At 40.6% G+C, this 25,895-nt stretch overlaps 1 long non-coding RNA gene across 1 annotated transcript; it reads right to left on the reverse strand.

Moving 5' to 3' along the window:
• Window positions 1-303: 303 nt before the first annotated feature.
• LOC309437416 lies at window positions 304-23,642 on the reverse strand. Its single transcript, XR_014183549.1, has 3 exons — window positions 23,546-23,642; window positions 17,411-17,601; window positions 304-420 (listed from the first exon to the last, which is right to left on the reverse strand). It is a non-coding gene; the product is annotated as an uncharacterized lncRNA (long non-coding RNA).
• Between the last annotated feature and the right edge of the window lie 2,253 nt (window positions 23,643-25,895).

A 25,895-nucleotide genomic window follows, 5' to 3' on the forward strand; every position in this document is an offset into this window, starting at 1 on the left:
TCCAGAATCGTGAAACTGGCCCAAGGAATCATGAGAGCTACTTAATAATCATGTGATTTTAATAAACAATTCACACGGGATTCCTTTTATTTGCTTTTGGATTGTATAGATTCCCAGGATCATGTTTATAAACTTTTAGCCAGAATACAAGGCCCCAAAGGCTCCCATTAAAAAGTAAGGGAAAAAAGAGAAAGATCTGCATCTCTTCCATGCAACATATGAAAGGTGTGTATCAGAAATTGTACCACTTATCAGATTTTTAAACCCACCAGAGCAGGCGATCAGTTTAACCTCTTTCTTCCTCTCTCCTCGCAGCATGGAAGTTTTTGCATTTGTTCCTTCTGTTGTTTTCATTTGTTCCCCCGTGTTTCTCTAAATCTGAAATAAGTCACTTCTTATGCCCTTTGTTTGTGGGAAAGCCTGTTTGAGAAGCAAAAGAATCAATGCTCTGCTCATCAAATGGAGGAGTGTTCGGCATTCATAACATGAATGGACAAAAATAAATGCCTCTGGCTGCTGTTTTTGTCCGGCCGTACCACGCTCTGGCAATACCAGGCCTGAATCCGAGCAGCGGTGTGGGGAAAGGGGCCTCTATTTAAGTTTTCAGCGTAACGGTCAGAGCATTCAGGCATGTGCAGACATGCCAGTCCTCGTGTGTGCTTTTTGTTTTTGTTTGTTGTTTGTTTTAACAGCTGCTAATAATTCTATTATCCTGCTACAGAGGTAGCTCTGGGAACCAGGGACCTTTGAAAGCACTGAAGTGATAGGAAGAAGATGCCTCTTCCCTTCCCCCCTCCCTTCCCCATGTTAGTTTTCTGATACAAACAGCATTCCTGCCTCATTCCCCTCTGAAGTTAAAAGACTTAAATTCTTTACAAGGAAGGTCATCCTTTCGTAGCCAAAACCCTGTTTGCTTTTGTCTTTCCACTCTCTTTCAAATGAAAGAAGAAGAAAAAAAAAAAGCACAACCCTGAGACTGTGCACCAGCCTACTTCACCAACTCAGAAATCAAGCATAAAAAGCTTGGAGGGAGGGATTAAAAAAATAAAACAAAAATTAAAAGGCTGTGTTTCATTTATTAATGTGTGTGTGTGTGTGTGTGTGTGTGTGTGTGTGTGTGTGTGTGTGTGTGTTCAGCGCTCTTGCCAGCAGCTCGTCCACGAATGCTGCGCGGGTTGTTCCCAACGTGACCCGATGGCGAGTCAGCAAGCGCCGGATGCGCAGGCTGCAGTCACACAGTGTTCAGGACCTTGGTGTGCTCACTCAAAGGAACACTGTCAACTACCTTTAATAGTGTTAAATATAATTTATCGATTCTCCATTGTTGGTAATAATAACCTCCCTGAAGCTTGAGAATAATGTTTTCTTTTCCCCTGCAGATTTTGTCCTGTCAAACATTTTTTTTTTTCGTGGTGTTGCTAATAGACCTTGAAATTAACATTGCATTTATGTTTAGGATCTATACTGCGATTGTTTGTGCTGGTGCACTGCACTCATCCATCAGCAAAGCAAAATAGGAGAAGGAAGATGCATCTGAGCCCCTTACCATCCTGGGAAAAATGGGTCAAATTCGGCCCTTAGACATAGGCACAGAGCTTTCATTAACGTCAGGGGGAGGCTGTCTGCATATGTGTCACTGAGGCAGAATTTGGCTTGCTGCTTGTTAGCCGATTGCAGCTATAAAGCCAGAGGGGGCATAAAATGTTGGGGAGTATTTCAATACATCCTACATAAACACTGGCTGTTGGGGATTTTTTTTATTACTCGGTGAGGTCAGGTACATTTAAAATCAAATAAGGTATCTACAATTCCCTATGAAATGAGAATAAGCTTTAAATTGAATTAAATTTTGTCTAAACCAAATGACGGTATCCTTTTGAACAGTTGCATAAGAAAAATTACCGAGCTCCAAGTAAAACTGGATGACTGGGTTTGTCAGACTGACCTGTATTTAACAAAATGGTAGTTATTCCACTTTACACTAGCAATTAGCAATAAAAGAATTTATCATTTACTTTGAACTTTTTTTTCCCCTACTTTAACACAAAACTTCAATAAAATAGCTATGCTGCTATTGAAAGCATAGTGTGTTGAGAATTCCCTGTGAAACGCAGCATGTTTCAGGATCACATTAGCAAGCAGGAATCAGGAAATATTTAAAGGGCCCCTTGTTACCTGCTAGTATCTCTTTCTTCCCCATGAGAAATGAGCTGAAATGTAAACACGGTGAAGCAAGAGAATAAGAAATGCACCAGGAGCACATTAGGGATAGCCAAATTCTATGGCTTTGCGCAAGGCCTCTGACTTCTGGGAAGGGGGTTTCCGTGGCTCATAGGAAGCTGCTGATGCATGGAGGGCTGACGCTGCAGAACCGCAGGGGGAAGGGAGCAGGGAGAGGGTGAAGGAGTAGTATATACAGCTTTTCACCTTTTGGTCTCTATTCAATTTACTTTCTGCAAGTGTTATGAAAGGACTTAGCGCAACAAAACCTGATGAAATAATCACGTTTGCAAAACCTGTGTGTATCTAGAAATTGCCAGAACTTCATCTGTATGAAGGGTTCCTATACAGGAAATAAAAGCTGGGTGATTTATGGCTTTTTATTGCACTTCTTGGCCATTGCTAATGTTTTCTTCATTGAGAAATGGCAGAAGCTGCAATTTGGATTTTTATTGTGCAGCTTGCCAGCCTTCTTCCCATCCCCCTTCCTTCTTTCTTTTTCCTTTCCTGGGTGAACTTGCTTTGGGTTTAGGAGATGAAAGTTTATGGAGGCAGATGAGTGTCAAGGGGACTGAATCCAAATGCAGAGCCAATGAGCAAGTTGCCAGATTTTATCTACCCTCACTGAAAATACAGTATCCAGAAAAAGAAGAGTGATTATAAAGGAGAGTGACTTAGCCTCTAACTTACACAAAAAATCTTGGACGGGTTTCTGGTTTTCTTTTTTAAACAAACAAAACAATGTTTCCTGGTTGGCAGTTCCCAAAGTCTTTCCTTTTTTTCCCATTTTTTGGCACATTGTTGAAAGGTCATGCTGATGTATTTCCAAAACATGCTCATTGAGTACAGCTTTGCAAAAAATAAGCCCCTTTCTTTAAGGCCTGATCCTGCTCTCATTTAAGGCAGAGACCAAATTTCAACTGTTTGCAGGGGTATAGGAGTCGAGCCTAACCACAGAGCCAAACTCACTGTAGGATTAAGTGCAGGCTGGGTAGCACCAGCTACTCCTGAAGCTGCTGACACCATTACACAATCCTGTTTACCATTGCTTGTGTCTGCCAGACTGTAATGGTTCAGGCTGACATTGCTCATGCTACTTTTCAACCTCAAGTCAAGATGTCTGACACTGAGGTGAAAGCTAAAGTGGCTGTTTCTCACGTTAAAATAGTCTAGTGACAATTCCTTTGAAAGCCCTTGTGCCCATGAGCTTGGGGGAAGGAACTTCAAGCCCAGGATGCTTTATTTCTGGGATAAACCATATGCCACCAAAATGCTGTCGGATGAAAATCCCATTCAAGATTGCACTTTTCATATGCTCAAAGGGCTGCAGCTTTAAACTGTTGGGTTTGGTTAGGCACCATGCATCCAAGTGCACACAGATAAACCTGAAGGTGCATGAGCATGCTTTGCTTGCTGCTTGCAAACGTTTGAGTTTGCAGGCATGCTGACTTGCAACGTGTGCACATGTGAGTGCGTATGTGTGCGGCTGCTGTTGTTTATTTGGCTTAGGCAAGCAGGCAGGAGGACGGGTAAGTGGACAAAGTGGCTTGACTAGAACTTAAGGAACTTACGCTCTGTTCTTGGCACAGCATCAGGTTTCCTGCATGACCTTGTATAAGTCACTTATTCTGCCCTGCACCTCAGTCGTCCTCCACTGTGAGAACTTTCCTTCCTTCCAGTAGTGCTATATAGTTAAAATGCATTAATGCACTAGAAAGGAATTGGCTGGGGGGTAGGGGAGCAGAGGGGCAGGGTTGGTGTTAAAGGAAGACTTCCTTGATACCATGAAGGGTATCGCTTCCTTCCAGGTAACTTTAACTAAAGAACAACTAATATTATCAGTATTCATTGTTGTATTGTAGCAGTGTTCAGAGGCACTAGTCATAAATTAGGAACCCATTGTGCTAGGTGCTGTGCCAGCAAAGGACCAAAATACAATATATTTGGCTTCAAAATCATCAGCAGCAAGGTTTTCATAACTCTCTATAAATTAAAGGCAGTGTTGCAGATCTTCATGCCCAGCCTCTGTTTTCCTGGGGTTTTTATATTCAAGGGAACATAATGTGAACTCAAGCACAAGCACTGAAGGTTTTAAGTCCTCCTCTGATACGAAGCCTGCTACTCTTTCCTTTAGTTGCTTTCAGTGAGAAGTGAGATCTTGTTGGCTTCTGAATCAGGATATTATCTAAGGAGTTAAAGCAAACACCAGTTTGTTGCCTTTAAACTCCAGCCTGATCCCAGTGAGTCTGCAGAGGGCTGAGAGGTTTTAAAAGACTGGCAGGGGGTTTTGTCACCTTTGGCACACAAACATCCCAGGAAGTTACCTTTTTATTTATTCCACTGTAAAACTCTGAACAAGCTGCTTTCAGGGTGCTTACCTTCCATAGCATAACCTTTCAAGCAAATATATCCCTTCAAACTTTGGAATTCAGTGAGGTAGAATTAAAATCATTGACCTTTCATTCTTCTTTCCTCTTAGCCCACTTCCCTCTCATACGCTTTCCCTTTAATAACCAAGAAGCACATCTGCAGCTTTTGCCATAAACACTGCAAAAAGCATTAAGGTTTTTAAGGTAACCTTGGCAAAATCCAAATTAGAAAACATACTGCAGTGATTCACATTTAACCTCCAAGTTATTTCACAGCATAGCTGACAGCCTGCATTCTTCTGAACTTTGTGTTGTTTGGTTTTTTTTCTTCCACTCTCTCTCTGTAAGCAGCAGGACCAAAAAAGAAAAAAAAAAAAAGCATAGGAATTTTTTTCTCCATTGGGGGCCTGATATGTAAAATACACATGAAGACCTAGTTCCTTTTCTGGTCACTGAACTAAAAAGAGGCACATTTCCTACAAATTTAGAATAACTCTGTCAAAGCAACAACAACAATAAAACCCTTGGTTTTTAGAAAAAGATGCATAGCTTATTCTTTGGTAATTTAGAAGATATTCAGGTTTCTCCCCTCCCGTCAGGGCTACTCAGCCAAGAAAGAGCCCTCATGTTTAAGTCATCACGTTACTGTCATAATTTCCTAACCCCGCCAGTGCCATTGCTTTGGCTCATCCTCCGGAGCTGTAGGGGAGGCAAAAGCAGTTTGGGGAGCAGCATGGGTGATGTACCCCAACAGCAGCATGGAGCCAGTCAGCGGGGATGGAAGGCACAAACTCAGTCTCCCTCTGAGAAAGCAAAACCAAGAGAAAGAAAGATGCTGCAAAGGGAAGGGGTGGGGTTCTGTTTTTCTCAGAAACGTGCTGCACTGTAGGACTGTGCCTTTTATTTTTGGCACAAATTGCTGTAGCAAATTATATAGCTTATCAGATGTGGTTTGTTAGCCTCAGTAAAGAAACCACTGCAAGGACTTGTTTTCCTTGTTGTCTGCACCCGATTATGAGATCGGCACAAATCAGATTCCTGATGTTGCACAGGAACAAGGTTGCAACTCCACAGCCCTTGTTTTTCCTGTAACCAAATTAAGACTGATTGGGTTACAAACCAATTCAGCCCAATTGGGCTGATTCTCTCTCTGACTTTACACAAAAGTAGTCTGCCTGGTCACCTTGATGCACAGGGTTTTACTGGTAAATAGGAAGCTACGTGCTAATTTCAGTCATGGCGTAAGCCCATGCAGCTCCTCTTAAAACAGCTGAAGGGAAGCGATGTGCCCTTGCTCCAGGGCTGCATTTGGCTCCTGAGCTGGGTGTGCTTTACCAGAACCCACAGATCAAATCCTGCAGGCCCCTGGTGCCTTCTCAATAGCCCAGACCAGCCCTGAAGGATGTAAACATGAATTAGAGGAGATGCAGAAGGGATTTCAGAGTACATTAATAAACAAGGCTTAGCTATGGCAACTAGGGAGCAGATACACATTTTATTCAGTTCCCCCAGCTAATAGAAAAAAAAAAAAAAAAAACACAAAAAAAACAAAGCAACTTTGTAAAGGGGTGGGCAGTAAGGAAATTAGCACCCCCAATTAAATCTAATCCAGAGCTACATGTAGTGCGTCTCCCACACCAGTGAGACACTCACCACTGAGACAGCATAACCTGTTTGCCCTGATGCCACTCGTGCCTGGTGAGCAGATCTGCTGAACAGTGCACAGCTGGTGCCAAAGGTAGAAAGGAACGTGAGGGAGAAGACAGGCCAAATACAAAATCCTCAGCTGCCCATCTGTTTTCAAGGGAGGAGAGAAAATATTTCATTTTCTACCTGTAAAGAAAAATGGATTCATGTCACATCCTTCCTTGATTATCCCCAGCATTATGCAATTCAATAGATTTGCTGTCTTGATTAGACAGGCAGAATAGAATTTTAATTGTTAGTCTCTGGAAGGCAAAACTGAGAGATTTGTATAAAAAATTGGGAGGCAGCAGCGTTATTGGAAGGCCGAGCTTTTTATAGTCAGTCTTTCTACTTTGTTCGACCATCTGCCTTTACTTGTGTTCTATTGCTTGGGGTTGAGAAGTTGCTGGCTTTAAAGATGAGCCACAAAGTTTAACCAGATAAATAAATGTGTGCAAGTTCTCTCCCTACTAGCAGAACAGCCTTCAGCATTCCAGCTACATATGTTGACAAAAAGAATGTTTTAATTTTAGCATTATTTTTACTGTTTATCAAACAGAAATGATGCATGTTGTTGCCTGCACAAGTCACAGTTAAAGGAAAGTCCCTTTCAAACAGGCCTCAGAAACGTAGACTATTTTACTGGGGGGCAAACAGAGAAATTATTATTTATTTTTTTCAGATGCATGCTTATAGATATATTGGTAAGAAGGTGAGTTGCCTCGCCTAGGCTAGTGTTTGTGGGTCAGGGAGATGATACAAGTGTCTGAGTCAGATGCCAATGATAATTTAAGGAATTTGGGACTTAGTTCATGCCAGATATGAGAGCTGAACTCAGTAAATGTGGCTTTTCTCATACCTTTATTCTAGGTCAGTGACAAAATCTGTCAGTCCTATCTACTGACTAGGTAGGTGGGTAGTAAAGCCAGAAGTCTGGGTAGACACAGAACAGTTGGAGAGATATGTGCTACTCTCAGCTACAGTGATTCAACCCTTTTTAGGATGTTATTTGCAGTAATTTTTCACTGAGGTATGGTTGTCTCCCTGTCTTTTTAATCATTAAAGCTCTGGCAACAGAAAACATCACTTCCACGGGTTCATTCATGGATTATCCAGAATGCGAATACACAAATTCCAGCCCAAATAATCCATATTCTGAGATACGTAAGGTCTCTGGTTTAACTCACTACAAGAAGGTTCTTAAACATTCAGTGATGCTCTTCTCTCTGTGAAAAACTTTAAAAGCATGTTGGGTTTGTTCCAATGGAAAAAAACTATTGCAACCATAAACAGTTCCACGGGGCTTGGAAAATGTTCCCTGCTCACATCTAACCTTTTCTATAGGTAGAATAAATATGAAGATGTCTTGAAATACAAGCGATTTACATTACTGAACTGGACTTTGCAGTATTTTGTTCTTGTCTGTTAACATTAACCTAGAGGTTCTAACGTCAGTCCAGTTAGTCTAAACATCTAAAAGCTCAGGAAGTTTAAACATTTTGGTCTGAAAAAATATGCTGGAACTCTCCTAAGAATGTTCAACAGAAGGAGATTTCAGGAATCTCTAGCTTCTCCTTGGAAATATTTGCATACAACACCTCGTTATCTGCCTCTCCTATGGTTCTGCCTGGCTCTCAAGCACTGTCCAGGAACAGGGACATCTTTGTTCCAGCTACCGACCCCCATCTTTTACAGTGGCTTCTGACAGTACTGCCATCAGCAGCGCCATGTCTACAGGTGGGAAAGGCTTGTCCAGTTTTTGCACTAGCTTTACTTGGTGTGACCTCTGTATCTGCACAGGAGGTGCAGCCACTAACTGTAATGTCACTGTTTCTCCACCATTTTTCACTTTTGTAGGTTTGCAATTACGCAGGCTCTTGTGAGGATTGAAAAAGCTGCGCCATCACCTACTGAATGGTATTTTGTGCGGAAGCAGGAACACTTCCTTTCTTACAGAGGTCAAATTACCCATCACATCTTAAAATATTTTTCCTTATCTCAAAGAATAAACTGTTCTTTCAGGGACTGTGCTCATACTTCACATGGACTTTTCTTTATTCTTGAAGCAACGTTGCAGTAGGAAGGTAGAAAGCAAACTTACAGCAAAAAGTAAAGAAGCGGATATAGAAATGGTTATGAAACTACCTAGCCTTTCAACATTGCCAAAACATCTGTAAATCTCATCTCAAGGCAGGCGTAACAGACAATTAGGGATTGACTCAAAGAAATACTCAAGTTGTGCCCTTATACAGCAAAGCACTTAAGTATCTGATTATCTTCAGTCTTGCCTTTTACCTAAGCATTTATTTATACACTTTGCTAAGCCTGGTACTGAGCAAGAAAAGCTCATCTGAATTTAAGGCACTTTACTGAGAACATCAAGATTATATTTCAAGTGATTAACCAGAGTTAAGGACTTCTCCTTCTCATAAATATAAAGGACTTGCCAGTACAACTGAATTCAACAAGAACTGCAAACCCTTGCTGCTACCTCTGGAAAATGGTGGCTTTTTCCTTGGCATCCCAGCTGGGGCTTCCACATTTGATGTTAGGCACCTGCATATGCAAATGTTGTTATTTGCTGTGCTAAACCTTAATCAGTTACTATTATTGCAGGGGTCAAGCAAGAAAGTTTGGAATTTGAACTTGCACAAACAAGATTCCATGCAATGGGCCATCCACAGTACCAAAGAAATATACGGTCCAGCTGTTTTATGGCCTCTCTGTGCCTCACAGAATCAGTACTGCTGTGCTTAATGATAACAGATTGATCTAACTAAACAGAAATAGATGTTAATTTTAAAATGTATCAAGTGTAAAAAAGAGAGAAAAGGAGAAAAGCACTGCTGCAACCTTCTGTTTCTGGACTTTCTGAGTTTTTATTCTAAACACGAGTCTAACATCATTCATGGAAATACCAGCTCAGCACTGTTGAACAGCAGTCTGTTTCTTTATATTTATTTTGCCCCCTCATATTTTCTTCCATTAAAGTTTAGCAATGTACACAAACAAACTGCAATGAGAAAAAAAAAGACAAAAATGAAACTCATAAAAAGGCAGGCAATAGAAGTGACCTTTGCCACTCCTTTGATAGTATTTTGCACATTTCTCTGCTAGTGGCTAAGATTTTTTCTACGCTTTCAGGCAACCGTAGATGATAACTTGAATAAAATTGTATGGTGTCTCATGAATTTAACAGAAACATTTGAGAGGCAATAATTGCTCTTTCTGGAGTGTACTTTAATTTAGAGATGGAATTCTTTCTTTGATTTATGTAGCAGTATATTTTATAACATGTAAGGTATGCCTTTAAATCTGCTTCCTCACAAACACACATATTTCAAATGCTTGTCTTCATACACCCACTTGCACAAGTATAAATACACAAAATCATAGATACATGTACATACATAAAAGCATGCAACAGGCTACAGCTGTGCATGTGAATAAAACCGTGTATGACGCCAGATATTTGTGTTTGTGTGAAAGCAGAAACTTCAAACTATTACATCCCTAATTAGATCATGTTTTGGTATTATGCAAAGCCGCAATTAAATATTAGCAAAAGATGGCACTCTAAGGGAAAACATAGGAAATGCTTGTGACTGACCTTCAATGCTTTTCATGAGTAGAGGTTATGGATAAATTTTGTGTCTGTCTGTGATCACCACAAAACTCTGATTAGCAGAAATAACCAGATGTTGATTGCTTTGTGGCTTTCTTCCTTTAAATACAAGCCCAAGCAGAAGAGTCTCTGTGTAATGATATGTTAAGTAAGCAGAAACATAACATCTACTTGGATCATCTTCATCTGCTACAATAGGGTATTAGCCCATTGTATTAGTTATGGTAGAGACTGCAACAAATAGATTTATGCTGCTGATGGGCACATTCCTTCCATCTGCCAGAAGATTCTCTATGCACACTGTGTGTGGTAAAGACAGCACTATATATTTAGTGTTACTCTTCACCAACGTAACCACATGAACACATTAATGCCAGTGACCTTGTCACACTCCACTCTGGCTTGCTTAATAACATGGGGACTAGAAGCCAGGAATTTTATTCTTTTTTTCTTCCACTTGCTGGCTTTCTCTTTTTCCTATCCCACAAATTTAACTGAGATTTCACAAATTTTCCCACTCTGCAGCAAAAGGAAATGAGCCCTATGTAAGTTTTTCCACACAGAGGTGAGGCTGGTCCACTGAATACTAGCCTTCAGACAGGGACAGTCAGCCAGGACATAATACTTTGTTTTATCCAAGTCACAGAATCACAGAATGTGACGTCCCTGGATGGCCATTGCCCCAGCCCCTAAATTACAGCCAGAAGACTCAAACCCAGGGCAGGCAAATTGTAGTCCCCCACATCAGAGAACAGCAGCACCAGATTGTCACTGGACCAGGTTAGGACCCCAATCTCCCACATCCCACATGAGCTGGTTGACTAGTGGGCTAATGATCTAGCTAGAAACTTTTGCTCCACTGCAAAGATTAGTAACAAGAGGTGGAGTAGCTGAAATGGAGGAGCAGAAGACAAAAGAGCAGCACATTAGCCCAGTGCTTACCACATCCTGACACACTCCTTACTTCATTTGCAGCAAGGCAGAGAGGTACATCCATGTCTGCTGTATCTAGGCGAGCTATGGGGACAGTTTACTTTAACCAAAGAACCAGTTCTGTTAGCCTTTTTCACATTCACTATTCCTTCAAAAAATTTTCCCCTTTCAGTTGGGTACCTGTAGAAAAAGTAACTGTTTAGCATGAGAATGATGGGCCAAGGCCCCCTACAACCTAGGCATAAAGGACTGGGGCTTTTTCATTTCTTTCTTCTCCTCGATGTGTCCTTCTGTGAGTCCCTCCCTGGAAATGGAAATGGTGTATTGTAATGCAGATTTCCTGCAGAATCTCAGAGATCACTCTCTGCAGGGATTTCACTCTTCAGCTGAAATACTTTTCAGCCAAGGTATTGTTCATTTATTCAACAGCTTTATTTTTAAACATGGAATACTCTAACTATGCATTACTAATTCCTTTTAAAAGTATTATAGTGTTTATTTTTTGATTGAGGCTTGAGGGCTCAAGATCATTTAGCTGAGTTATGTTGGGCTCTTTTTTATTCCATTATTTATGAATTTAAAATACACTATGAAAGGATCAAAATAAAGTAAAAGACCTCAAAACCCCACTAGTCTTGTTTTCCTTTCTTTAGTCCCAGCACCCAGTCTGTTTTCTCTTTCATGCCTTCCACAGAGAACCATTTTATTTAATGTAATCACTGGCTGATTGACTCTTGCCTCTGTTTTCACTTTCCTCCTATTTGTGGAGGTCAGAGAAACAGCAAAGGTTTCATTTAACTTCTCATTATGGACCACACTTTGGCCCCAAAGCACTCAAGAGCCCAGAGCTGGCCAGAGAAACAGTGTCCATCTCAGACCAGAGCCAAGGTGTAACACCAGAACCGGGAAGTGGGGAAATCTTCAGTCCAGCCCTGAATTCATCCCCAGGAGCAGGTCTGGTCTTTGCCCTGGGTCACCTAATGCTGAAGTGACCAGTGGATGGTCTTCAGCAGTGCAGTGGCATTGCACTCCCAACAGCTCAAAGAAGAAAGAGTCAGATGAGTCAGAAGGAGTGACACGATGCTGAAGATCTTCTCTCTCTCCAGCAGGTAAAGGGAAGATCTGTGTCCCAGTGCTACTGGTACAGCTGGTACAGACAGATGGTTTTGTGGGTATCTAAGCTTTTGTTCTGCAGCTGCTTCACAGAGATGAATCCAGGTTTTATGGAGAAAGGGGAAGACTCTGATCCAAAGAAAACAAGATCCCTGTGGCGGAGAGAGAGGGGAAGGGTGGTATTCGCTAGGTTACTCCACTGCTGCAAGCAAACTTTTGGCTTGAGCCTGCTCTCAGCATCTTCAATACTTGCTGTATGCCTCACTCATGGTAACACTTCAGCAGTGGGAGAATGCGTTTGGGGGCCTGTTCTCACTATGTCAACCCATACTGGAGCCTGGAGAAATCAGTGCTGTCCTCACAGTTCAAGTTTGCTGTCATTAGAAGGCAGGATGGCTCTGGGGATCCAAAGAAAATGAGCCCTGAACTATAAAGTTGGGGGATCAGATGCTAATTTAAATAATTTGTTCCTATTTAGCCTATTTAAAAAAAAAAAAAAGTCGGAAGGTTTGTCCTTGCAATGATGACTCCGGCACACAAAGTTTCCAGTCTGGCTTGTGGTAAGGTCCTGAAGCATTACGCTGATGTTCAAGAAGATATTTGCACCTTCCCATAGCAGAGCAAAATTTGAGTCCTATAGACATTAATAGGTCTCAAACATACTTCAGCAGGTAAGACTTCATCCCACTGAAAGCAAAGCATGGGATTAGGAATTTTGCTGAAAACAAGGCTTCCAAAAACCTGAGTTGCATTGTTGCTCTGGAAATAATGACCACAGGTATATTTTTGTATCTCCGAAGTAAAAAATATCACAAAATGCAAGGGAATATTTTGCCTTTGGTTAAGAAACCCTTAACCAAATAAGTATTTGCTTTGGGCTAATAACAGTTGTAACCCCTTACATTATCCTTATGTGCTAACCTCTGCATTAAAATGAACATGGGCATTTTGCATTGATGCATGTAAACATAAATTATTGCATAAAGAATAATTGATTTAGAAATCCAAAAAAATCAGCAGCCTTGCAGAGAAAAGGGACAGTAGGAGACTGATACATTTTAAGTACTAATGACTCTGCCTTATGAGAGAAGCTTTACCCAGTGTATAATGCATGAGTGGTAAAATAGGTCAAACCCTGGAAGCATCCACATCTTTGAAATCATTATGAATACAATGGTTTTACTGCATCACCAATTGCATAAGAGCTCCAAAGCAAAGCCGTATGTGGAATGCAAAACATAATGAAAATCCTTGCTCTTGTGTTGCAGATTAGAGAGCTACTATGGATTTTGGATCATTTCCCAATTTTAATACAGTTACATTCCTGTGGCCGGTACTTCTGCATTTTCACTTCTGTGTGTGATAGGAGTTTGCTCCTTTGTGCATCTTTTACCATTCATAAGATTTCAGCTACTTGTGGCATAGGAAATTTGGCATGTTAGCAATTATTTTTATTTAAATCATTTTTATTTAAAGAAAAGTTTGGCCTTTTTGGTTTTATGTTCTGCTAGGGCTTGGGGGAGGAGGGCTTCATCCCATGATATCCCATCCCCCACAAACAGAAGAAGCTTGTTCGCTGCCTACCTACCACCACAGCTAAACTTATGTCAATGCCAGGTAATGAAAAGGCTTTGTTATTTAACAGGCAAATAATACAGAGCCTTTGTGCAAGGATAATTACAGTGGTTTGGATATTCCTGGATTAACTCTTGGGATGAATGTTCATCTCAGTAAATCGCTAATAAATATACATTAGCACTATGTCTTTCTCCATTTTGTACTCCAGTCATCTTGGTCATACTATTCACCAGTTTACCTGGAACTGTTTTTGTAGTGCAGGCTTCAATACCCGTTGCCTATCCTTGCTGTATAACTGTAACAAAACAACCAGAACTTCCTGCATTTTACTTCAACCAATCTGTCTTCTGATAAAGCAGCAATGAGGTTGCATAGCTTGTTGGCTACTGGGAAGAGTAACTGCTAAATATTTGCAGAGCACTTCGAAGAAGTAGGACCTGACTCATCTCGGCATTACCTCAGTTTTACGTCAGTATTAACCATTAAAATTCATGTCACTCTCATCTTAAAAACCAGCTGCTGAGAATCGGGCCCATAAAGAGCCACATGCCATTGCTGTTCCTCTTGCACTATTTTGTATCTGTTATTTTTGCTGAGTTACCAGCTGCCTGAGCCAGTTCACCACCCAAGTCAATGGGGGGCATCTGGGAACAAGGGAGGAGATGGAGGGCAGTGGCAGATGTGAGTGGCAGGTACCAGAGATGCCCGACCAGAGGAGCAGGAGTCACATTTGCCCAATCCCCTTGCTAGTGTGAAAACACTCCACGTCAAAGACTGGTTTCTGTGGAAAGAAGAAAAGCACTGAAATTGTATAAAAAGGCCTAAATACTGACCACAGAGATACGCTGCATCTCACACCTTCATAGTTTGTTTTTGTGGAAGTCAACACAAGCCCAAGACTTCGCTGTATACGTCAGAGTTCCTTATTTCACAGGATGACCCACAGATACAGGCAGTGAATGACATTTTGTCCAGTACTGCTGCCCTGGCCCTTAAGTCTGACTGAAGAGTTTTTGATGAAAATCAGGAGGCTCAAGGTCCAAATATTTATCTTATACTTACAAGTAGTATTATTTAAAGTAAATTATGCTACCTGACAGCTCTTCTTAGTCAGAGGGCTACAAAACATCCCTCTTTGAAGGAAATTAAGGCACAAAAGTTTATAGAGGGAAAAGAAGAGTGGGAAAGTACTGGTATTATTATGGAAAAAGAATGCTGCAAAATTGCTTTGAAAACTGGAAATCCATAATTTTATTGCCAAACCTGATTTTGCCTACAATAATAGTCATGAACAGTGGGGATGGAAAAAAAAGACCCATTAGGTCATTTCTTCTGTTTTCTTGTTAATTAAGAGTGCTTCCCTACAAGGATCTTGACTGTTTTGTTCCTTTTAAAAATAACTAAAGCAATGAGGGTTCAACTCGTTCCTCTGGGAGACCATACAGCAGACTAACAGACCTCACTGTTAGGAAATTTTTCTTCATTATCTGTGTGGATTTTTCTTTATTCACTTTCATCCCATTATTTCTAGTTATACCTGGTTGGACCATTTCTGTATTATATCAAATTCCATCATTTCATCTCATGTATGTATTTCTTTCCCAGGGCAGATACCAGGCTAAATCTGAGCTTCAGTGAAAAAACTGGATGTAAACTCAGAGTAGCAATTGGCTATAATAGGTCCTATTTTTGCTACACATTGAGCACATGAACAAAGAGAATTTCTATTTAAATTCTGAATGGGAAATCTGAAAATCAATTTTTTTCTTCAAGCACTTTTTTTCTTTTCTACATATATGGCTGCCTGCTTCTGAAATCCACTTAAGCACTTAGAAAGCATCTTGCAGACACCAGATTCTTCCATCCAAGAAAACGGAACTGACATGCTGGAGCTGCAGATCACACAGTAGTTCACTTTTAAAGGAAAGGAATGTCTTTTATTTACTACAAGACCAATACCAGCCATATCTTTGCTCAAATAGTTAGCCAAGGGTGAATATGTCCTCTATGCAGGAGGTCACAATGGGGTACGTACCACTTAAGTCTCAATTATGTTCTATTTATACCTTCCTCTGAAACTTTCTGTAACTGGGAGATTCTGGGAATTTTTCTCCATTTAGCCAGATTTTGAGTATTTCACTGTCTCTTGGAGAAGTCAGTTGTAAGAAGAGTCAATTAAACATTATCAATAATGGTGTGAGGCAGACCTCCTAGTGTATAGCATGAGAAAACAGTGAAAGGCACTTAAGTAATATTGTTAACTATTATTATGCACATTGCTCCTCTTTCTTTTCCCTCATTCTCAGGCTTCTAATAGCTTTAGCATTCAATCCTCTGTAAAGAAAGTGAAAGCTTTATCGAAAAAATCCTTTTTTTCCTCAGAAAACAGGGAGGGAAACCCATTATGAAAAACACAACAGCCTTCAAACCAATGTTAAACAGTGAGAAAGTTAAACCAAACTGCCAGCAAATGAATAAACAAACACATTTCAGAAGCTTAATATTAACCTCAAATTGAACTAAAGAAATTATAAAGATGTTTCCTGCTGTTTCTTTGAGATATTTATCCTTTTATTTGAAACACATTTTCCATAAAAAGACATTGGTCTCCACATATCACCTTCTTTCAAGTTGACAACTTTTCTTGAGAGGGAAAAAAAAAAAGGACAGAATAGCCTGTAGCCAGACTCCAAAACCTGTGGCCAGGCAACCTAAACTAAAACTTATACAAAAGATCCAGTGCTTCTGGTTAATATGCCATTGCTTTTTCCATGTTGCTAATTTTCAGGGGGGAATAACTCCGTCAAAAATACATTTTTAGATCCTTCCTTCCTGTTTCTGACCAACTCCTCCCTTCTTTTATGTTTTGCAGTTCAGATAAGTGAAATACTTTCTGATTTGCAAACTACAAACTTGTTCCCTCCAGCTGTCCCTTGTTCTTGTGAAAATAAATTCCGCCTTGCTCAACCTTCCCTACGTCACACGTGTTCTGGGATGAGAGATTACTCCAGTGCGAAGCCTCTGAGTCTAGTCATCTGCATGGTAGTGAAAAGAATGAGTAGATAACAGGTGGTAAAAAAATCAAAGTGAAAAAAAAAAGAAATGCTTAAAACTACATTAAAGCACCTGTGTACTGTACTTCACAGGAAAGCCTAATGCATCTGCATTCTGCAATGCATACAGGTATAATGCACCTGGAAACTTTCTAGGCTTGCTGTGTATATGCCAGACCCTTGAAATGAGCTAGTGTGAAAAATGTTCTCGTGGTTTCACTTCCTCTGCAGTGTTTTGGGTTAGCATTTTGTTTTGTTGTTTTGCCTTTTGGGGGTGTTGGTTGTTTTTTTTCCGCCCTTGAAGCAATTAAAAATGCAAGGGAAAGAAATTCACCAGTTCATGTCCCTCAAAGAGCAGGTTTACCATCCTCCATACACATTCTTACCTTGTGTTTATCACCATTTCTGAGCTCTGTCTATTACTGCATAAAGCAATCTGCTTTACCATTCTCTCCTGAAAGGACTGCAGACAGTCGGGGGTTGGTCTGGTTTAGAATATATTTAAGTATTACATAAACACTCACATTGTATCAGTTTACATTGTAAAAGGCAAGTTCAAAGAACTGATGGTGGTAAAATTTACAGTAGCCTTGAGTTCTTCTGGATATACCCTCTACAGTTTTGGGCTACCAAGCAGAAAAGCTCTGTCACTCATTAACTTAGTGCTGAATGTCTCAAAAAGGGACGTGAGCCAGGAATGCCTGCAAGGGTTGTTATCAACACACCGTGCTCCGTTCCTCAAGGATCAAATGATTTGCAGCACTTTCTTCCAGACAAGGAAACCAGGAAAGAAAAGCTCAGATGCTGCAGCCCAGACTGAAATTAAGCTTTACCTTTCTCTTACTCTTGTGTGAATGAGAGCAGGGAGCTTTAGAGGATGTTTTTAGAAGCATCTTCTTGCCTGTTACTCAGATGTCCCCAGTTTTCCTTAGGAGCTTTTTACGTCAAAAGGTGTGTAGTGTTTGAGACTGACAATGTACTGGAAGGTGCGTGAGGGCTTCCTGGGAACATGACTCTCTCCGGCCTGCAGCACAGAAAATTCAGGTCATGTTCTAGCTCTCTGGGAGACTATTTTGAAATGGCATGAAACAAATCATTCCACTAAATAACTTCCACAGTCAAAAGTTGGAGGTGCTAGTCCATAAATCAAACCTGTATTGCATTCAGTTCCTCTACTTTTCTCCTTGAAGACATTCAAGCAAACCCAGTCTTCCTTACTCCAAACTAAAGTTAATACCAGCCATTGCCTTTTAAGTTTATTTAAGAGGTCTGGTTGCAGTTGTACCAGGGGATAAAAGTAAAGTTGCTGTTATCACCAGATCCTTCGATTCTGAGAGTACAGTCAACTCACATATTTAGCTGTATTTCTGATGTCTGCTATTTCTGGTAAGCGTTAATGTTTTTGAGAAGTCCCGTAGGTAGGTTTGGCAGCCTTCTTTTTATTCCAGAAAGGATTTTTCTGTCATCATTTACACCCTAAGACACACAGGCTCACAGAAGCAATGGAAATTGACCTTTGCAATAATGTTGCTGACACAGGGTAGCAGTATATAGAGATTTATATAATGTCTTGACCAAATCTATACAAATACTACTACAGTTCCAGCTTTTCAACAGTAGATTAAGACAGTAATAACAACAACAACAACAAAGTTCATAAAACACTACAGTATATTATTAGCAAGATTCTAACAAAATCTGGAGAAATACCAAAGCAATCAGTCTTATTTAATCTTTGGACAAACAAGCAGGTTAGGTGGCTTGAGTTTACTGAAAGAAAGCCTCATCTTATGAACTGTAGGTGAGCAGCCCTTTCTCACAGCATTACTAACAGTGGAGCGGCTCCTGCAAAAGTACCTGTGCTTCCCAGTGCAAACTAGTAGAGACAAGTTCACAGCAGGTTCCTGGGCACTGTTTTGTCTAAAGCTACTCAGCCATTCTGTGCAGCAAAGCAGCTACCTTAGACCTTCTGTTTTTTGCTGTGACCTGAGGGACTGCATTGCTGTTAGCAATGGGGAAGGATGGGGACAATTTTCAGGGAAAAAAAATAATAATAAAAGGAAAACCCCAATGAAGGCAAAGGCATGGAAGTGACAGTTCAAACCAAGCAGTTCCAAAGTGCTATTACTTCTTTCAGAATCCTTTAAACATGTGAATAAAAGAATGAATTCAAATTAATCAATTGTCTTTTAAAGTAGCTGAGGTAGCACTCTGACTATTACCTGTGCTTTTAGAGTGCATCTCAAATGTGTCATTCAGACGTCTGAAGACAAGATACGAATGAATCACCTTGTTACAAATTAATCACCCTGGGATTAGGGGTAAAAATTTCAAAAGCACCTTAAAATGACTTAGAAATCTAATTCCCATTTTCAGAATTGACTTAGGCAGTTACATCCTGACTCTAGTCAAAAGTCAATGGGATGATAGCTCCTAAATCACTCTAATGCATCCAAAAATGTTACCCACTTCTATATGTAACACAACACCAGCTTCTCTGTAGTCCCGTTTGCCCTTCAGTGAGTGTCCCAGGCTTCTGCTTTTTCATCCCTGAATTCAGTTCACATTTACCATATGTTGTGCTTTCATTTTCATTAAACATTTTGAAAGATGGAGGTTTCAAACAGTGAGCTACTCATTCATTCATCTTTCCACACAGACACCAAGCATCACAAAAACCACCAATTTCAGATTATTATTTTTAACTAATGAGAAAGGAAAAGTTTTTACTGACACTGACAGCAAAATCTGCCCACCCCATTTTTATATTTTACAAGATGGTACAGCATGATACCCAAAGTATCCTTTGAGTCCTAAGATGGAAGGGCAATAGCTGAGCTATATGGATGCTACTGCTCTGCCATTGACCAGATTATGATAATGTCACTTTTCCTCCTTGGGGCATTGGAACAACCTTTTAACTTCTCTATCTCTGTTCCCCTCCACTTTATGTCTGTTATGTCCACTGTATCTGCAACATTATGTTGGTAGCACTTCTGTCACAAGTGTCTGGTTCCACTGCAACAAAAGCTATAAAGAATAAACTAAGGAATACGTATGTCTAGATTACACCTATTCATAAGCGTATACGAATGTAATATCTTGCTCTCTGGTACAAAAAAGACGAACTTTCTAGTGCTGGTGAATGACCAGTTAGAAAAGGGAATTAAGATAGGGCCAGGAGGCAGTGAACAAAAGCAAAAATTACATTCAGATCTGAAGGAAAATTATGTTCACAGTAAGCTAGCAGCCATCCTGGCTTTCAGCTCTTTTTGTGATTTTTTTTTCCCTCTTTTTACTGCTTATTTTTTAGTTCTTTTGCCCAACACACGGTATTTTTCACTCCTTTGTCATCTTCCCTAGACAAAAGCACAGGACTTGGGGAAAAGGATCAGGGAAGGGGAAATTCCTATCCTGACATTTATTTCTTCAGTGACCTTGACAAAGTCACTTAATTTATTGTTTCCCTTGCTGTAACAAAACAGACAGGAATGAAAATGAAGTCCTTTTCTAACATTCACAACTGCTTTGTGATCCAACCCTATCTGGTAAGTCTGCTTTGAAACCCCAGCCTAAGTCAGAGCAGATTCAAGCCGTAATTGTTGTCAGCAATGCCTCGCCTCTCTTCTAGACACACTTTCTGCAGCGGTCAATACCTGTTCAGCAGCCGGCCATGGTGGGAGAATAGCAATCGCCAGAATAAATGCTATGCCCTTTCTCCCAAGCCTGTTGCATCTCAATAAACTCTGCAGTGTCTCTGGCAAAGGGGGAATTCAAAAGGGTGGTCCCAAATCAGGACTCTGAAGGGCTTTGCATTCAAAATAAGACACTATGGGAGTATCATGATGACAGCTGCACTTACATCACTGAAAATAATTATTCTGATCCATGAACACAAGCTCAGCCATAAGAATGGTCTTGTAAGCAAGGTCTGTTTTAATAGAAACATAAGTATTATGCATTACAGTCTATTATAAATTGGTTGTAATTTTCTCCTGACACTCCGTGAATTAAACTAGTTAGGATACCAAAAAAATAATAAATGCCACAAAGCAGAAAGCAAGCTCAGTGTCTGAAGGTTAATGATTGCTCATGAAAGCTACAGAAATAAATTATCTGCCTAGGGACACTGTCACATGATCGGCACAAAAGCTGCAACAGCCGAAAATGTTTATGTAGAGAAAAAAAACACTGTCAGCATCACAGGGCCCTTCCCCCACTGCTGAACCAGAGTCCCGAGCCAAACAGCTGCTCCTGACTGCTTACATTAAACTAATTTGTGCTGCAACATTGCAGCTGCTTAATTTTTAGACTGAACTTTATCACCAATAAGTGCTAGAATAACAAGTGATCCAGCCCTATCTCTGAAGAAATAGCAAGTTCCTCAACAACAAAGGCAGCTTAAGGTGCCAAAATTCAAGAAAGAAGTAGAAGGACAATGGGCAGAACTATATTTTAAATCATAATGACCTACTTTTGCATTTACTGGGAAAGGCTTGAATGGCAGGTTTGCTCCTAAATTAATCAGGGGTCAGACTGTGCCCCTAAGTGGACGGGGGTTGTCCCACCCCGACACTGAGGACCAGTAGCTGAGAACCACGGCAGAGGCTGATGGAGCAGCAAGGAGGAAGCCAGGTGAGGTGCTGGGGCTGCCGGGGGTCGCCCACCTTCCCAGGTGACCTCCCCTGCACCAACAGTTTGGGATTGCGCTGCAGAGCCCCGTCCTTTGCCCTGTTGCCCGCAGCCTTGCCCCTTCCCTTCTCCAGGCTCCCACTGGAGTCTGCGACTCCCTGGTTGGGATTTTGGTGTCTTGTCATGCTGCTCGCACATCCTTCTGGCCACGGATTCACTGGTGTCTCCTTAAAACATTTATTGCGCTCAACATTTAAAAGAAGAAGTTAAAAATAAGGGGGGGGGGGGTGTGGTGAAAAAAGCCTAGCTCATTCATGTCCTAACAGCTTGAAAGCCCTGACCTCCTCCTCACCCCTCCCTCTGCCTCCCCCCTTAAAAAAATGTGTTCCGAGGCAGTTGCATGGGAGGAAGTGTTTACAGAGCAGCAGCAGAGCGGTGCTCCTTGGGTAACAGAAGTGCAGCGATTACAAAATGTCACATATTGTTCCTCCCGTTTTCCCCTGAATTCTTTTCCTCTGTTAACATGCAGGGCTTCATCTTTTGCTGAAACAGGCACTGACCTGAACTGGTGGCGACTCCTGCCAAATAGGCAGGCACTGTTTTGCTACATTTTGGAATTCAGTGAAGTCCATGTGTCAGGCATTTGCCTGCGCTCAGGAAACGCCAGTGCTCAGACCAAAGCCCTCCCCGCCCCCTCCCACCCCCACTGCTTGGAATGCACAGAAACTTTTCAGTTTTTAATTAGTTTTAATATGATTAATGCTTTTAGCTGCCTATCTTGTTATGTCCAGTGTACTTGTGTTGGTTTTGGTTTTGGTTTTGTTTTTTTAAATAAAAAAAGGACCATTTAAATATACTGGTCTTAGTTAATAAGAAAACAAATTGAGACACACACACACACCCCCCAAAAAAAAACCTGAGAGAGCAATTATACAGTTAAACAAAAAGCTGTAGTGGCTCGCAGTGCTAAAGGGATTGCAGATAGACGGTTGTTTGCCTGTTTGCGTGTGTGTGCTTGGGGAGGAAGAAAGGCACGGGGAATCAGCAATGGGAAACACGGGGTGCTCCAGCAGTGCACCCCACCTTTTGCAGTCTTCCAAAGACTAGCTAGAAGGAGAAGATGCTAAATGAAATGATAGCTTCTTTCTGTTCAATTTAAAAGCATTAAATAAATACAGAATCCCTTGGGGAGGGTGGCTTCTTGTTTTTGTTTGGTTTTTTTTTAATCAAAATAACATTAGTCGGACTTTTGTCCAACAGCAGGAGCTGATGGTATCTGCATTCCATTTTATTCCACCCCAAATGTGTAAGAATGCGGGTGACCGGATAAACAGGCCCCAGGAGGATTTAACTGCTATTCATGGACCAAAGCTGCAAATCGAAAAAGTGGGGTAAAGGAGAGAATAGCAAAGTTCCTTGCACCCTCACCAGATCTTCCTCTCAAGTTTGGCATTTAAACCTTTAAAACTTTATGGATTTCTTAAAATAACACCTTTGAAAAAATAATGCAAAGGGTACGACCCAGCTACAAAACTGGAGATCTCATCTGTACAACACAGGAGAGCAGCGTGAGGGGATAATTGCAAGTGAGGTGAAAGAAAAAAAAGAAGGAAGGACTGTGTTAAGAAGTAGTTTGAGGTCTGAGGGGCAACAGGCACAGACTGAAGTATAGGAGGTTCCATCTGAACATGAGGAGAAACTTCTTTACTTTGAGGGTGCCAGAGCACTGGAACAGGCTGCCCAGAGAGGTTGTGGAGTCTCCTTCTCTGGAGACATTCAAAACCCACTTGGACAGATTCCTGTGCGATCTGCTCTGGTGAACCTGCTTTAGCAGGTGGGTTGGACTAGATGATCTCCAGAGGGCACTTCCAACCCCAACTATTCTGTGATTCATTCTGTGAATTGGGAGTTGCAGGGAAAACAGAGATATTGGAAGAGGAGGCTACCTCAGGTCCAGAGGCTCTATGGCACAAGCCAGAAGTACAAGAAAAAAAGCAAAAGGAGGAGTCAAAAGGAAGAAGCAGCACACTCAGAGGAGTATAGGAGGAAATTTACTTATTGAAAAGGACCCTTTAAAGTGAAGGAGCTTAAATGTGCAATGGGACCAAAAGCAAATACAGGGATTCAAAGGTAACTTGCAGAAAATCTGAGATTTCAGAGTAATGGATTTTATTTTTATATTACAAAAAGCCCACCAAAATCTGTTAAAATGGTCTTTTTCTTGTGCAGTGACAGTAGGGTGGGGAGAGGCATTACCCCAGCAGCAAGGGGAGGGAGGTTCACCCCCGGTGGAGAGAAGAGCACAGGGGCAGGTGGCTCTGTGCCACCTCACTCACCTCATTGTTCCAGGGGAAAGGTTGATGTTCTTCTGCCACCCAAATTCTCTCGGAAAACCTAAAAACATTTCCAGCCAAATACAGGTGAACTAAGTATATGTCTATAAAAATATTTGGTTTTACCAAATCAACATTTTCCAATATTTTACACATAAAGCCCCAGTCCAGCATAATATTCATGAGAACAATGAATACGCAGTCAGGTCTGCACAGCCTGAGCGCATGTACACATTTATATGATTCACTTATGATTACACTGACTGACCTCTAATTCGTTCCTTTACCCTTTTTCCTCCAGATGCATTTGCACACTGACAAACCATTTTCTTTTTAAATCAATCGGCCAGGAAAAATGTTTCCTCCATCTGCAGAAATTCCTATGCTCACCATCTAATAAATTTACCCAGCTGTCATTGTGGAGTGACAGGACAAAATAGCACACTCAGTAAGAGCCATGTGAGAAATTAACTGTGTAGAAAAAAAAAAGGAAAACTTTATCAAGCATCTTTGACCCCTGCATATTAATTCTGCTCTCTGAGACTTTGTTTAATATTTCAGAGTCATAAGAAGTTCCAGAAATGTTTGGTTTTCTTCTTCCCCAAATTACTCCTAAGGACAAAGGCAGACACAATCTGTCCCAGAGAGATTTTGTATTAATAAAAATCATAACTTAAAGCCTGAAATTTTTCCAGCCTTGTAAAGTAGAAAAGGTAATTGAAAGGAGTAACCTCTCCTTTCTCAACAGGTCCTTGTGCTTGCATCTAGCTCTTAAAACTTCTTGAAATATCAAATTTCAAGTCCCCAATATTTTAAAGTTATTTTCAGAGATTTTTTTATTGGTCCCTCTGAGGCCTTGAATAGATATACAGGTAGAAACTACCAGAGTTTACAAGCAGAAAGTTTTTTTTTTTTCCAGTACAGTTTTTAAGCTGACTACTTTGCATTTTTTTTTTCCATTTGCACAATATATGCATCACATTTCATGTACGGAGTGCTTTGGTATAACAGTATATTGATACAACTTGAGAAGACCCATGGTATTTTTATCAATAATAATGTGGCTGTCCCAAATTCACAACGAAAAAACATCCCTATCATGATATAACATATTCTTTCTATGTGTGTATGTAATAAATACACAACTCTACTGTTCACCAGCTAAAACAAAAAAAAAATATTCTTTCCATTTAGATCCTGCACAAAATGAACCATATTTATTTTCAGTTTTAGCATAAATATATGCCTTCTTATTTCTAACCATCACGTAAGTTGAAGAAGTTAATGATGTATGCGGTAATTTCTATTCAGAGCATTAATGCTCATAGTTACAATACTGACTTTTATTATTTTTTAGAAAGACAAAATAAGAACTAATGTATATGAAACACTAACACTGTAAATCTCATTTTGTACAAAGCTGAATTTCAGCCATATAGTTTGTGTTCAAATACTTCAAAATGTTTAAGGATAAGGGGATACTAGGGTTTTGACCAGCTCTTGGCTTTTTTCTTATTTTGTGTCTTGAAAGAAAAAAAAAAAAAAGTATTAAAGAATAAAATTCTCTATATATACCTGTCTGTTTCAGCCCTTTGGGGTTAGAAGGGGCCTTTTTAGTCAGCTGAGCCTCTCTAGCAGAAGCAAGTTTGCTTAATAGTCATAAATATTTCCTGGGCCATTTATTCAACATACAGATTTGTGGAGAGGATGGCTCGCTTTGCTCATTCCATCACTACTTCCCTAAGCCAGGCCCATTCCCTGAGACAGACCATATGGGACAAGTGGAAGTCTAGACAGCTCATTCACACTGCAGTGGAGATGCTTAGGTCCGGATTCTTCCATCTATGTTTCTGCTCTTCATCCAAGCCTGTTTTCACAAGGTCCAAAATCACATGGCTGTTGTATCTGTCCTCTGTATTCAATGGAGAAAGAGAAGTTGCTTCAGTGTGCAATCCAGCCCACATAAACCAGAGCTACAGTCCTTCTGGATTTGCCCATCTCTCTCCCTTGACTGCAGAGATAATCTAGAAAACTAAGCTCTGATCTTTGACAACTTAGTTAAGCACCTAAATTTAGATAAATCTAGTCTCTGCCTCTAAGAAAATTTCAATGGTAAGAAACCTTTGATAAAAAATGGAAATAAACTTTATGAGAATTTTGTTGAGATCTTGTTCCTTTTATCCAGATCAGCTCTAATTAAAAACAATAACTTCATCTTTAGTTAGAAGCTTTGAGCTGTCAGCAGCAGGATGTCACAGGACTTGTCTAAGAACCTGCTTCAATAATTCAAGCAGCCTTGCTAAGCTCAGTTTTGAGATCTCAAGGTACTTTTTCATAGAGGAACACTGCCATG

Source organism: Streptopelia decaocto (assembly GCF_964273445.1).
Source record: "Streptopelia decaocto genome assembly, chromosome: 3".
Classification (NCBI taxonomy): domain Eukaryota; kingdom Metazoa; phylum Chordata; class Aves; order Columbiformes; family Columbidae; genus Streptopelia; species Streptopelia decaocto.